Raw genomic sequence first — 13,002 nt, 5'->3', positions numbered from 1 at the left:
CGAAGATTGCCCACTTGCGAGCAATCTTTTTTTTTTCTTTCGTCCTTTTTGAGCCTCTTTTTGATGAAACGTAAACACGCCAACAGAACGAGCAGAGAAGCGACAATTTGGATGTCAACATTGAAAAGTCGGTTTTCCGTACGTCTCCTTGAAGCCGAAAGCAGATGCTCCCAAATAAGGTTTGCGTGCAGGCGTAATCGAATCGTCGTGTACTTTGCAGCCCCCGGCGCTCGGGGGCCGTGTGCTCGTCACGCAAACTCGATTAAAGCGAGTCCAACCGGTGGCCGGCGAGCCGCTTCTGACGCACAAACGTCCACCGCGGGCCGAGCGGCGTATTTTTAGCATTTTCCCGAAAGCAAATCACATTTTGTCGTACGACTGACATTTAGTAGCGTGAGCGTGCTAATTTCCACCCAACAAATATGCAAATTGTCTTCAAAACAAGCCATTAGGAAAAACGGTGTGATTTCCAAATGAAATATTGACTAATGTTGATAAATGTCAACCTACGCGTCCTTTGAACAGTCCCAGAGTTCCATTTTGATGAAAAAAAAAAAGGATGTGCAGGTGAAGCAGCATGTGGCTCAAGTTATTTTTAGATGCCCAATCGACTGCCAGCAAGTTGTTGAACGCTTTATGCGGTTTCTCGCTGCGATTCCTTCCCAACACCTGCGAGTTGGACCGCTTTGAAAAGAAAGCGGCTTTTTGATGAATGCCAGGCATAAAGTGGGTCGCCCGCCCGCCCTCCCCACGGAGGCATCGTGTGCAGTCATGCTTGTCTCCTCCAATAAACCAAAAGGGTGGGGGGCAATTTCTAAACTACAAGTTTGCTTTTCCATGACAAAAAGACACAATTTGAATAATATCCATGTTGACTTTTTGATTTGCATGCGTTGATGACAACATCCGTGCACAAAATTCACTCGGATGTTTTTTTTCTTCCCTCCTTTGTTATTTGCCTTTTAATGTCACCTAATTTAGTGAAATGACAACGACGGAATAATCACAGCATGCTCCCCCCCCCCCCCCCCATCCATTTATTTATTTGATTCATTATTTTTAGGGGGCGATCACGACAGGTTTTCACATCAAATCAGATTAATATTGAGTGGCGGGCTCGGCTCCACCACTAAATTGAAAAAAGAAACAAACAAAAAAAAAAACAATGGAAAATAGTGACTAATTCCCGTCACCCCAAAGGAGCAAAATTATTCATGTCGCCTCGCCGCTAATACCCCGATGAGAGAACGGTAAAATACCAAGAAGGCTTTTATGCTAGCTTAGCAGGGAAAAAAACCTGGTTTTTGCGTGACCTACTTTGTAAAGAGTCTTGGATGCGCTCCGCTTGCTCAGTTTCATTTTGCTCCTAAGCGACTCAACCATCTGGTTTTATCTCATTTGTCTGCCTCTAATTGGCGTCACTTTTACGGTAATTGCCTTCGAGAGGCGCCCGACTCCTCAACGATTGCTTATCAGACGGCGGGGCCCACACGCAAAACAAAGTCGCGTCTGGACGCAAAACAAAGTCGCGTCTGGAGGCAAGTCGACGGGCAGAATGGAGGCCCCGCTCGGACTCCATTGTCGCAACGAGCCCAGCGTGATGTTTGCTGCGTAAACACGGCCGGCGGGTGGCCAGGCTTCTCGTGGTATGGCGGCGGCTTCATCACGAAGCGCAAACATGCGAGGAGCGCCAACAAGCGGACCTGGCTCGCCCGTCGACTTGGAAGTTGCACCCGCCGAAAGAGACAATGGGAAGACGCCAGCCCCTCCCTACCCGGTGTAATATCGCCACGCCGGATATTATTGCCAGCCTTGAACGCGCGGCCGCCATTGTTCCCGTCCGCTCCTTCCTGATCAACAGATGCCGAGATGAGCCGACGCCTCGTATTGTCATTCCTCATTTTCCGAGCGGACGAGCTCATCCGTCAGACCCTCCAAACGGTGGCGGGAACATCCCCCAAACGTCGCTCTCCCAGCGACGCTACCGCCGCTCGCGCTCATTAGAAGGAATTGATTGCCTTAATTAGCCCAGCCCGTCCGCCTTCGGGTCCAACGAGTGTTATTTAAAACACGAGCGCCCCCCCCCTCCTTGCACCGACTTCATCCTGAACCACTTTTCCTTTGTGTCTTACAGCAAAGGCCTCTGTGAAGCCGGACCGGAAGGACCCTGCCCGACCCAGTCAACAAACGGTGAGTGGCTCATTGAATATGCAGACCCGGTCCTGTCGCTCGGCCTTAACGAGATCCGGACGCAACACGGGGCCGTCGCGCAGCCGTTCACACCGCGTCCGTTTTTTCCCTGATTTGAACGTTTTACTTTAGCTCCAATTTGCAGCGTAATATTCAAGACCGAGGCTGCGGCGCGGCAAAATCGCACGGCCTCGGCGGTCAGTCGGACGCCGTTGAGTGATTTGCAAGTGTACGCCGCCGCTCCCTTGATTTGCCATGTAATAGTCAGCGGTGCGGGATGGCTCGGCCGCCGTGATTAGGTTAGGAAGCCATGGCGAGATCGATCGTTTTAAGCGACTTTAGCAAATTTAAAAACGATACTCCACACACATGAATTTGCATTCTCAACACGGCCATTTCGAAACGCGCATAGTCGTGGTCGGAAAAAGCACAGAGAATGCAGAACAGAATGGCGGCGCTAGCAATGCTAAGCTAGGTTTTATTTTTGCTCGCCTTTTGTCCATTTGTATTTTGATTTTTTTTCTTCTTCCAGTCTCGAATCCAAGTGTCAAGTGCAGCTTTTTGACGTTTTGTCTTTCGCCGCTTGGGTCACAAACGACTAATTATCACTTTCTGAAGCGTCGGGGTGATGCTCGGGCGGGGCTGTCATTTGAGATTGATGCGCAACGTGCGCGCTCGCCGCGTCGCTACCTTCATCCGGAAAACACCTCGGCCAGCTTCCATTAGCGTGCATATTAATCACCCGCCCGGCTTGCTAGTCCAACTTCCACGTTGAGCAAAACAATCTCTGTCACGAGCATCTTTTGGCCCGTGGTCAGCGCGTGGAAATGAAAGTCGCTGCCGCGTCTCCCTGCGCCCCCTTTTTAATCTCGCCACGCCGCTATTTCATTTCCTGCCCGCTTGGATGAATCAAAGCCATCTCGTGTGACTGCGGCGCGCTTTACATTCCTAATCCACATGATGGCACCAGCTCGTGTTATCTGGGCCAGATAAACCAGCACCTGCGTCAGTCCTAGAAAGTAGAGCCTGCCTCTGCAACTCCGTCTTGGGTCGTGAAGGCTTCGAGTGGTCGCTTTTTAATCGGGCTGCAATGAGGACGGCGATTCCTGGTCACTTGTCCGTGCGTGCGTGGTGCTGGAGGCCGCCGTCGTTCTCGAAGCATCAAGGCGTGACGCTGACACAGTGAGAGAGGACAAGGCTTGTCCTAGGGGACGGTCAACCCCCCCCCGCCCCTCCTTCCATCCCCCGACTCCCTCGTGGTTGTCTGATGTGTCCCCTGTGAGCCAAAGCGTCTCGGACACATTGCGGTCGCCCTGAGCTGGAGGAGATATGACAAACACAAAAGGTCGACCCTGCTTGCCGCCGCCGCACGACACCCGGCGCCGAGCTCCGCGCTCGCGCGGCTAGCGTGTTCTTAGCTGGCTCGGTTCAACAGCTTATCGTTCGGGGTTCAGCTTGCGTTACAAAGCGCGTTTCATACACTAGCTAAGAAATAAAAACCGCGACCTTCAGTGGTTCTCGTGGAGGCCGAAGCGGGTGGGCGGGGCCTAATCTCTTCGGCGGGAGCCTGCTTTAAGTCGGCCGGCAGCAAAGAGACGCGGCGTGTTTGTCTTTTTGTTCTTGAGATTTGCTGAGAGGCACCAGAGCAGCTTGAGTGATGCGGCGCCAACTCGCCACAAAGCAACAAGACAACCTTGACCGGGACGACAACGGCCGAGATGCGCTCAATGCCCGACCGCGATCGGGGGAAATAGGGAGAGAGCAGAGATCTGGCGTTGGGGGGGGGATTGGGGTCCCGCGCCAAAGCACGCAGATGCTTGTTTAATGTGGCGCTGGCCGCCGCTCGGCTGAAAATAATGGAACACGGCCTCGTAATTCACGTTGTCTGTTTGCGGCGCGGCGACGGCGGCCAACCTTCTGCCTCAAAGCAGCGCCGGCCCTCCTCTTCTTTTGTTTTCATCCGCGCCGACACCTCCGCATGGAAACGGGCCTTTTGAGAGTGGACGAAAACGCGCCGTCGGCCCGACTTGCGAGCCGTTGGCGTCACGCCGGCCCGGGTTGCCGCGGCAACTGAAAGCGCGCAGTTATTTCGGCAAAGTGCGTCAGGTTTCTAGCACCTTCCGGAAATAAACTCGCGAGCTGCGTCGTCGCCAGATGAGCGACGCCGACGACGGCATGGTTAATTACGAAGAATCTTTTGAAGAAATGACGCCCGCGGCAGTGAGTAATTGAAAGCAAAACAATCCAAAAGCTTTTCCAATCTGCAGAAAAGCCAGAGAAGGTGCCATTTGAATTTTTGCGAGACTCTCATGACATATTTGTCCGTGCCTGACTGAGAAGTTGCCGGGCGAGCTGCAAGTGCCTTCTTGAAAACGGAGGCGGAGCTCTTCACTTTGATCTGAGAGCCGCTTCATTTCGCCGACCGGAACCCGGAGCGGGCCTATCGCGCGGTTTTTAGCGCCGAGTCTTAGTGACCTTGGCGGGACCTCCAAACATCCCGTCCAAATTGCCGCGCTTCCTTCCCGTGACCCCTTGGCTGACTCCGAAACGCTGACCCGACACTTTTACAGCTACAACAGGAGGTTACAGACCCGTCTAGGCACTTCTCATAATACGCCCTCGCAAAAAAAAAAAAGTACTGTCTGATCTAACACAGGTGCATCTGGCTCTTTAGATGCTGTCTCCGTGGCGACGACCCCCCCCCCCCCCCCCTCGCTGGCCTAGTTTGGCTAGCCTGCCCTCGCTGAAAGACGTTATGCAACTGCGCCGTTTAGAGCCAGATAGTGACCCAAACGTACTCGCGTGTTGGAAAAATGTCCACATTTCTCAACACACCGCTTAAAACCAAGCAAAAAACCAAATTCTCATTTATTTATGATTTATTCAATTGGATATAATGAATACATTTTTAGCAAACAATATTTAATGACACAAATCAGTTGTAAAAAATACAAAAAATATTTCAATGAAGCTACACAGGACTCTGAATAGAACTGAATTGCTCAATTATGTATGGAGAAGGCCCGGCAGCCATACTTTGAAACAATGGCCCGTCAAGGATGGCGTCTCGGAACTCCGACTGCTCGGCGTAATCTTGTTTGCTCAGGGGCATCGCGCCTGCGACAAAAGGTCTGCCGCCTCGGAGATATTTGTGAGCCCCGTCGCGATAAGGCACAGGATGTTTACCGTAGATGGTTAGCATTAGCGGCTAGCTGCTGGAGCTGTTAAATTGAAGATGACTCAAATGATATAAAATTGCCAATTGGTTGCTTCTCTTTTAAAAAAAAAAAAAAAAGACCTGCATAAAAACGATTCCTAACTCATTCAAGTTGAGCAAAATAAAGAAGCCTTGGCAAAATGTTTACGGGCTGGAAGCACATAACTCGGGTTACAAAAAGAAATTGTCCTTGGCAGTGAAGCACTCTGAGCACTCGCTCCAAAACTGGCTCATCAGCTTCGAAGTGACTCCAATTACGGAAACCTTTACAGAAGCATTTTGGGAAGAAAAAAAAAGGATATCAGGCTGACAAATAAACTCCCGAGGTTAAATTCTTCAAGGTCGGCCCGCTCCGCCGCCGCGCACCCCCATTTCCGTCTAGATTACGGCGGTAATATCTCTCCTGCGGAGTATGTGTCGATCCAAAGATTGCCTCTTCTGCGTGCGCTTACATAAGCAAAGGCGGCGGAGCGTGACGATGCTAGCCCAGCCGCGGCGGGAATTCTGCAAACGGGAACGATATTTAGCGGCCGGGCTCGACATTGCTTGAACGAGCCCTCGCTGCCATTGTTGTTGTTGTTTTTCTCTTTTTTGCGGAAAGTGGCACGAGGTGATGAGCAGAAGGCTCGGAGGAGAAAATGTGAAAAGGCAGCAGGAATGGACGGAGGGAGGGAGGGAGGAAAGGATGGAAGGAGGGAATGAGGGAGAAGCGCTGCAGATGGCTGCTGAAAGGCAAATCTTCTCCCGCGCGCATATTTAGCGGCGCATTTTTGAATGGCGCCACGTGCAAAGTCAAGAAGGATATTTGCGACTGCATTCCGCTTATGATTTTTTTTTTTTTTTAGGTCATGCTTGGGATTCAGGAGGAATGAAACATTTCCCTAATTAGAAGTTCTTTGTTAATGAATTGCAATCAGTCACATTTGATTAGCCTTGATTTACGATTATTCTTTCTTTTCTTTTGTTCTCGCTACGCGAGCGTCCAAGGTCCGACCGAATCTCAGCGGGCCGCCGTAGTGTCAGTTCAGTCGGAGTTCAGAAGCGGCGGCGGCGGCAGCGTCATTAAAGTCTATTTGGCTCGCGTCCCAGACCGGCCCGGCCCGACCCGGCAAAGTGAGCGGGGCCCCGCCGAGCGAAGGCCAATTTCTCCTCTCATATTGGAGCTGATGGATCCAAAGTGTCACGGCGGGCAAACCGGGAGAAGGCGAATGATGAGGCGTGTGCGCCGACTCCCTCTTCCCCCAATTTGCCGGGCCCGTGTCCATTAAGGCGCCGAGTCTCCACCGGAGCCGCTTCTTTCTATATTCTTTCTATATTCTTCTTGTTTCTTCTCTTTTTCGGGGCTCGACGGTGTGAGTCAAAGCAGAGTCGGGGAGTCTATCAAGGTGACCTCAGAGGGATGATGTAACGCCCGACCCCCTCCCCTCTGCTACCGCCTTGATCGTTGTCTTCATTTTCCACCACATCATTTGCGTTTGATCTCCCTTAGCAGCAATTGAACTCCTCAAACGTGGGCTGGCTCGTCGAGAAGACGGCTAAAAGACGTGTTTTCCCCATTTCATTCCCTTAAGGATTTGTTTACTCGCGCCGTGAAGGTGGAGAAAAGAAACGCAAAACGAAATCTAAAGCCGAGGGGCCGTCTTCGCTTTCCGCACCTGACGCGCAACGAAGCCATCCATCATCGGATCGCCCGCCGCCCAGCGTGGCCGACTCCTCCGCACACGCACCGTTGCGCCGCGCAGTCAATTCCGCGTAATGAGCAATTGTTCTGCCACGTTTTTTGTTTTTTTTTGGGTATCCGCTACACACATGCTCACACACAGCGGGGATACGGACAACATTAGCCCGCTCCAGTCGTGATGTTGCCAAGTATCTGCGGTTAAGGTAGCCCCCAGGGGGCCCCTAACTTCCCCCACAATCCCCTGCCAGTGTAAAAACAACAACATTCACGACATCAGCAACTTTGCGTGGACTAGGAAGACTCGCTCGCATCTGCAAACCTCATATAGGCGATTATAAATATTCCTTGGGGGCATCCGTGAAAAAAAAAAAAAAAAAAAGAAAATTGGATTTGAAATGTCGCTCGGAATGTCAATAAAATATAATCATGCAGTAAATGAAAGGCTCTCTCCTCACCTTGGCTGTATTTTGTTGCCGGGCGAGGACAAAGGTCGCCGAGGTAATTAAATTACGGCACCCACCACGGGGGGGGGGGGCGGGTACAAGTAATTACTCGCTCCCCAAATCCAACTAATCCACCACCTCTCTCGGTACGCCGCACTCGGCTGCCCGAGGCATTACCCGCGCTCGGTTTCTGTGGAAAGTCTTTGGCCGGCGCGGCGAGGCAAACATCTGCGGGATATCATCGGCGTTGGCGAGCGCCGCTGACCCGCGCAGGTGTTGCCGCGCGAACGCCGGCGGGCGGGTGTTGGCTGAAAAGGCGCACCTGTGCCCACTGAAAAGACGCCACCGCTGAATACTTCCATATTTCAACAGCCACTTATCCAGCGGCGAGCCTGTCAGCCATCGGCGGAAGCGGGCTGGCGGGCGGGAATTGAAGGAACAAATGGGGAATATATTTCCGTCAATCCTTTCATGCCTATTTCTGGCCCGTCTTTTTGGAAGCTTGGGGAAACAAACCGAATGTCGTGGAAGGCGGCGCTAAAAATACAAATGATTTCCAGAAATGGTTTCTGAGCAAAGTTCAAGTTAGCCAAGTAGCTTCACCGCTAGCTGTCCCTAAAGTTCCTCGTACTAGCTTCGGGTATTTCTGAAAAATGGCCGGACCGGACACGCACGCGCTATCGAACATCTGACACCAGAGGCGGGAATTTTCCTTTCAATGTCGCTTGTAGACCAATTACAGAAGCGAGCGCCATGTCACATTAGCCCGTAGCTTAGCAACAAGCATAAATACCGGACTACACTTGCGCGAGTGAATCTTTTCTCAAAGGAAACCTGTCATCTCCACAAGAAAGGACTTTGGAGAAGAAAGCTGACGCAAAAACAGCCCAAATGTCAGCGCCGCTCCCGAGCGCCGATGGAAAAAAAGATGACGCCGGCCAGTCTGCGCAGACATTAGTGCAAGAAGTCAGGAAAGCATTATGAATCATCGCGCTGCCATTTTGCAATGGTTCAATAAGTGCAAGGCAATTCTGAGCAGACAAATCAAATTGCACAAAACCAAAAGTCCGCTTTGCTTTGCTTCAGTTCCCTCGGCGTATTTAAGTCCCTTCCAATTAGGATGAAGGAATTAGCGAAGATTCAACGTATCTTGATGCAGGTGATGTTGTTGTCCGTCTGCCGCGTTTGCTCGTCCTCGCCCACCGCGCAGTGTCGTGCGTTCCTCGCCGCTGAGCCTTATTTAGCCTGACACGCGTCCGCACGTATGCCAACCCTCAGCCCCCCCCCCCCCCCCCCGCATTATTTTCCCTTCCGCTTTATCGCACTCGCATCTACCTGACACATTCTATTACTCACGACGGACGCGGCTGCCATTTTCCATGCTGATAATCCGCCCGGCGACACAAATAACACACAATTAGGAATTGTTCTCTTCAAACAAAGACCATCTTTGAATGCTTTACACTCATAAAAATTGCAATACATTTTTTTTTTGATAATCTTTTTTCTCATACCAAACTTTGTCGGCATTTTACATCCAGTCTCCTATGATAACGTGATATTTTAAAGTGGACAATCCACTCACGTGGACATAATGACCACCATACATGGTGTTGGACGTGTCCAGGGGGGGACGGCCGGGAATGCCCTTGACCAGCTATGGTGGGGGTCAGCGCAAGATCATATTCATGCACATACACAGACAGTGATTGTTGTTTTCACAGTGCAAAAGGTGCGAGTGGGTGGGAGAAAATAGCCGGGATGGGGGGGGGATGTGCATTTTGTCTGACAGCGGAGGAAAAGAGCCAGTGTGTGTAAGCGTGTGTGCGGGGGGCTTGAGTAGGTGGGCGGGAAGAGAGGAGCGAGTGTCACGGACGAAGAGAGAGCGAGAGAGAGACGAGGCAGCCGCTCGCTGGCCGGATGCTCAAGTGTGCCGTCAGGAGCGTCGCCGTTGCCGCTTTCGAAGTGCTTTTTCCTTTCTTTGACTTTGCTTTGGTTTGCGTACAGCGGCGCTTCGCAACTTGACGTCCAGCCCAGCCCCTCCCTCCTCACGCTACCGCTACGCAACCCCCCCTGAGCTGAGCGATTGGGAACAAGACCAGCAGCAAGACCGCCAGCCAGCGCTCCTGGGAAGACGAGACCGCTGCCAGGTACGTGATGCACACGCGAGGTCGCGATTGTTGCCAATGGGAAGTGACGGGAACGCACGCACGCACGCGAGCGCAGCCAGGGGGGGTCCGATTGAGACTGACGGGATTACTGGAAAGGAATAAAAATCCCCAAATGAGCTTTTTGGGTGTGTGTGGTGAACTGGAGAGCACTTTCATCTGCCCACTTTTTTTGCCCAAAGCGGGTTCGTTATTATCGGATTTCAAAGAGGTGAAAATCGAGTCGTTTGACTGTCAACTCTGGAGACGTCAGCGCAAAGCCCAGGTGCCTTTCCATTTGGCCCCGCCCCCTCAAGTCACATGATTGTAGTCTTCTGTCCCTATAAAAAAAAGTTTCTTTGTACAAAATGCATGGTGACATCACATAGCAAACGTCACGCAAATTCCTCGCTCTGTGCTTTGACCTTGACACAACCTTGGCAGACATTTGTCAATGCCACAATTTTGGATTTCTTTGAAATTGATCACTGATGTGATAATTGAACACTTCGTGCTTAAAATTTGGTTAGTTTTTTTTTTTTTAAATGAATTTATCAGGTGAAATGTTTTAATTGATTCAAAAATAACTTGGTGGCCCTCCTATGCAGTGATTGGCTGGCTTCTCAAGGGGCGGGGCAGGGTGGGAAGGCTCCATCGTCATCTTGCGCTGCCTTTTTACCGTTTCAGCACCGCGGACAGCAACAGTCTCTTTACGGAGAAGTCCTCTTGTGTGCTGATTACATAATGATGCCATATTTGAATATTTACTATAGGCATGAGTCATGCACACACACACACACACGTGTGCGATCACAATCAGGCTGCTTAAAGGACACCAGCGTGTGCTTGTTTAATTTTCGTGTCATCCTGCCGCTTGCTACGATGCTGGCTTCATTTATTTTTCAGCAAGTGGCCGTCTGATTGTGCAGCATATTTGCAACCAAAATATGCATTCGAAAAAAGAAAAAAAAAAAGTGAGGCGTTTTTTAAAATTTTTGATTGGATGGCGTACCTAGTGTGGACACTGAGACCTCACGAGAACCTCTCCAGTGTTTACACACACACACAAATATGCAAACATGCACTCAGCATGACATTGATTGGGTGCAACACCACTCACACACAAACACACACAACAATAACGTCTTGCCCCCTGGCCTCACTTATCCACATCGGACAGCCAACCACCCTCTAGTCAACCCGCCCCCCCTCCTCCTCCCCTTGACATGTCACCTAATTGAGGCAACTAATAACCAGCCCGGGTCATTTGTTGTCTGCCTCGCCATTAGCATAATTGAACGGGCGCGAGACCGGAGTGGTGTTCATAACGCGGCGGACCATCCACAAACACGGCGGAATTAACGTCGAGTTAATGTCACGGCAAAGTTGCGCATGGGTCGCCACGATGGACGCCGCCCCGTTACGATGCCCCCCACTGGTCAGCTGTTGTAAGCGCAAGCCGAGATGGAAGCGTTCCGGTACGAGACACTCGCGAGCGTTCGTTGGGGTGACTGATGCGCAACTTGAATCAATCTCGATGTCTCACTTCGACAATCGACAATAAGCGTTAACACTTAACCAAAGTTGAGTATCTCCCCCGGCGTGTCGCTACGCTAACCGCGCCTCCGTCGGCGCCGTCTGCAGGTTAGCCGCAGTCAAAAGCTCCGTCGTGCCGAGAGCCCATCTGAGAGTCTGGTTATCTCCGCATCTTTGCTTTTTTTTCCCCCTCAAATGGAGGCTAATCGCCCAAGTCGGACCGGAGCCTTTATCAACCCCGGGAACAGATCCCATTACAGATGCGTCCCGCGCCGTCTTTGTGGAACGCCGTGTGCATAATATTCAGCCGTCCTCGCTTCGCCTCGCCAGTCGTGACTGCAATTTGGGAGCGGAACGCAATCGCGCCGTTGCGGGTGAAAGGAGCAGGAGTGTGCGTGACACTTCGCCATTGAGATTCCAAACGCTCTCTGGGCTCTCGTCAGAGCGCCGCCTCTGTGAATGAAATCCATGTCCTGGATTCATACATTTGTAAGAAAGTAACATAGTTGTTCAGAAATATGTGAAATACTTAGCTTTAAATGTTCAAACAGATGCTCCGATCCCGGTTGATCTATCCTCAGGCGTCATTAAGCCCCAACGCGTTCCCCCATGCCACCCCTCCTCCTTTTCTTCCTTGGAAGAAACAAATTACCCAGGATGCACCTGGGAGAGATTGCGGCGAGCTTGCAGACGGATTACGGCGGCAGGAGTCTGACATTCACTTCATACACTCCACTAATGGACTGTTTTGAGGCCCTCTTCTGTGTGTGTGCATGTGTGTGTGTGTGTGTGTGTGGTGCGCACGTCATATCATTATGATTTACTTGTTGCGGCGGATTCATGTTACCGATTTATTTTTTCCGCAAGTAACGAGTGAGTTTTATCGCGATGACTCTTCACCTGACTCCGAACGGCTCTCCGTGTCCCGCGCAGGATTCATTCGACCATTTTGCATCCGGCACTAGAGCAAAATTCCTAGCTAGCCGCGTGACACTTTTTGATTTCGCATCCGGCGCAGCAGAGTGTTTTTGCACTTGAATGGATGCGTTTCAATTTTTGAAATGGGAATTTGCGGCACGTCGAGTGTTGTTCCTCATCAGCAAATTAGCATATTTGTTGTAAAACAACGGCGCAGAGCAAGAGCGGCTGGCGCGTTGGGAGAATTGAAGCATCCGCATTGTTGATTTTCTCCCCCAATTTTGCCTCCTTACGACCACGCTAATTGTAAAAGGCGCGTTGTTAGATGTCCCAGAAAGCAATTATCTACTCTGTGCAGAAAAACAGCTTAAGCCTGCACCATTTGCTTTGGAGGGTCCAGCGGGTTGCCAGATAATTGAATACGTTTGACAATCAAAGGCCAGCGTCGATGTCGTGTCGCTCAAATCAATGTTTCCTTTTGGGTCATGTATGTATTATTTGAATCTGATTTTTCAGATCGTTCTTGTCATCTGCATTTATTTATTGGTATTTAATTTATCATTCAAATCCAGCACAACTTGGTTATAAATCAGCCTGCGCTGGCTCTGGCGGAGACTTTTTGATTCTGATCTGGCAACGAGCGCAACGAGCGCAGAGTGATTCACAGCGAGATAACGCCTCACCTTGCTATGAATCAGTCAGCACTCATTGTGGCCGATTGACGGGACCTTGAGTTTTATTTGCGAAGGCGGGCGCGGCGAACACGAACCACCTGGCGAAGGAAGCAAACGGCGTCCGCGGCTGAGTTTTCACACTAATTCCCAACGTTTGCGCACACGTTCCAGATAGACGGCTTACGCATGTGCCATC

At 51.0% G+C, this 13,002-nt stretch overlaps 1 protein-coding gene across 3 annotated transcripts in view; it reads left to right on the top strand.

Moving 5' to 3' along the window:
* Positions 1 to 13,002, top strand: part of syt1a (synaptotagmin Ia) — a 37,701-nt gene that overhangs the window by 9,839 nt on the left and 14,860 nt on the right. For 2 of the 3 annotated variants that reach the window (XM_061269076.1, XM_061269074.1), the window contains exons 2-3: positions 2,135 to 2,190; positions 9,539 to 9,681. The gene's annotated coding sequence lies outside the window, so the exon portion shown is untranslated. Of the gene's footprint in view, positions 1 to 1,527; positions 2,191 to 9,538; positions 9,682 to 13,002 lie in introns of those variants that run through there. The other variant, XM_061269075.1, reaches the window with a different exon arrangement.

The sequence above is a fragment of the Syngnathus typhle genome, linkage group LG21, assembly GCF_033458585.1.
Source record: "Syngnathus typhle isolate RoL2023-S1 ecotype Sweden linkage group LG21, RoL_Styp_1.0, whole genome shotgun sequence".
NCBI classification, from domain to species: domain Eukaryota; kingdom Metazoa; phylum Chordata; class Actinopteri; order Syngnathiformes; family Syngnathidae; genus Syngnathus; species Syngnathus typhle.
This window is presented reverse-complemented; position numbering and strand designations above follow the sequence as displayed.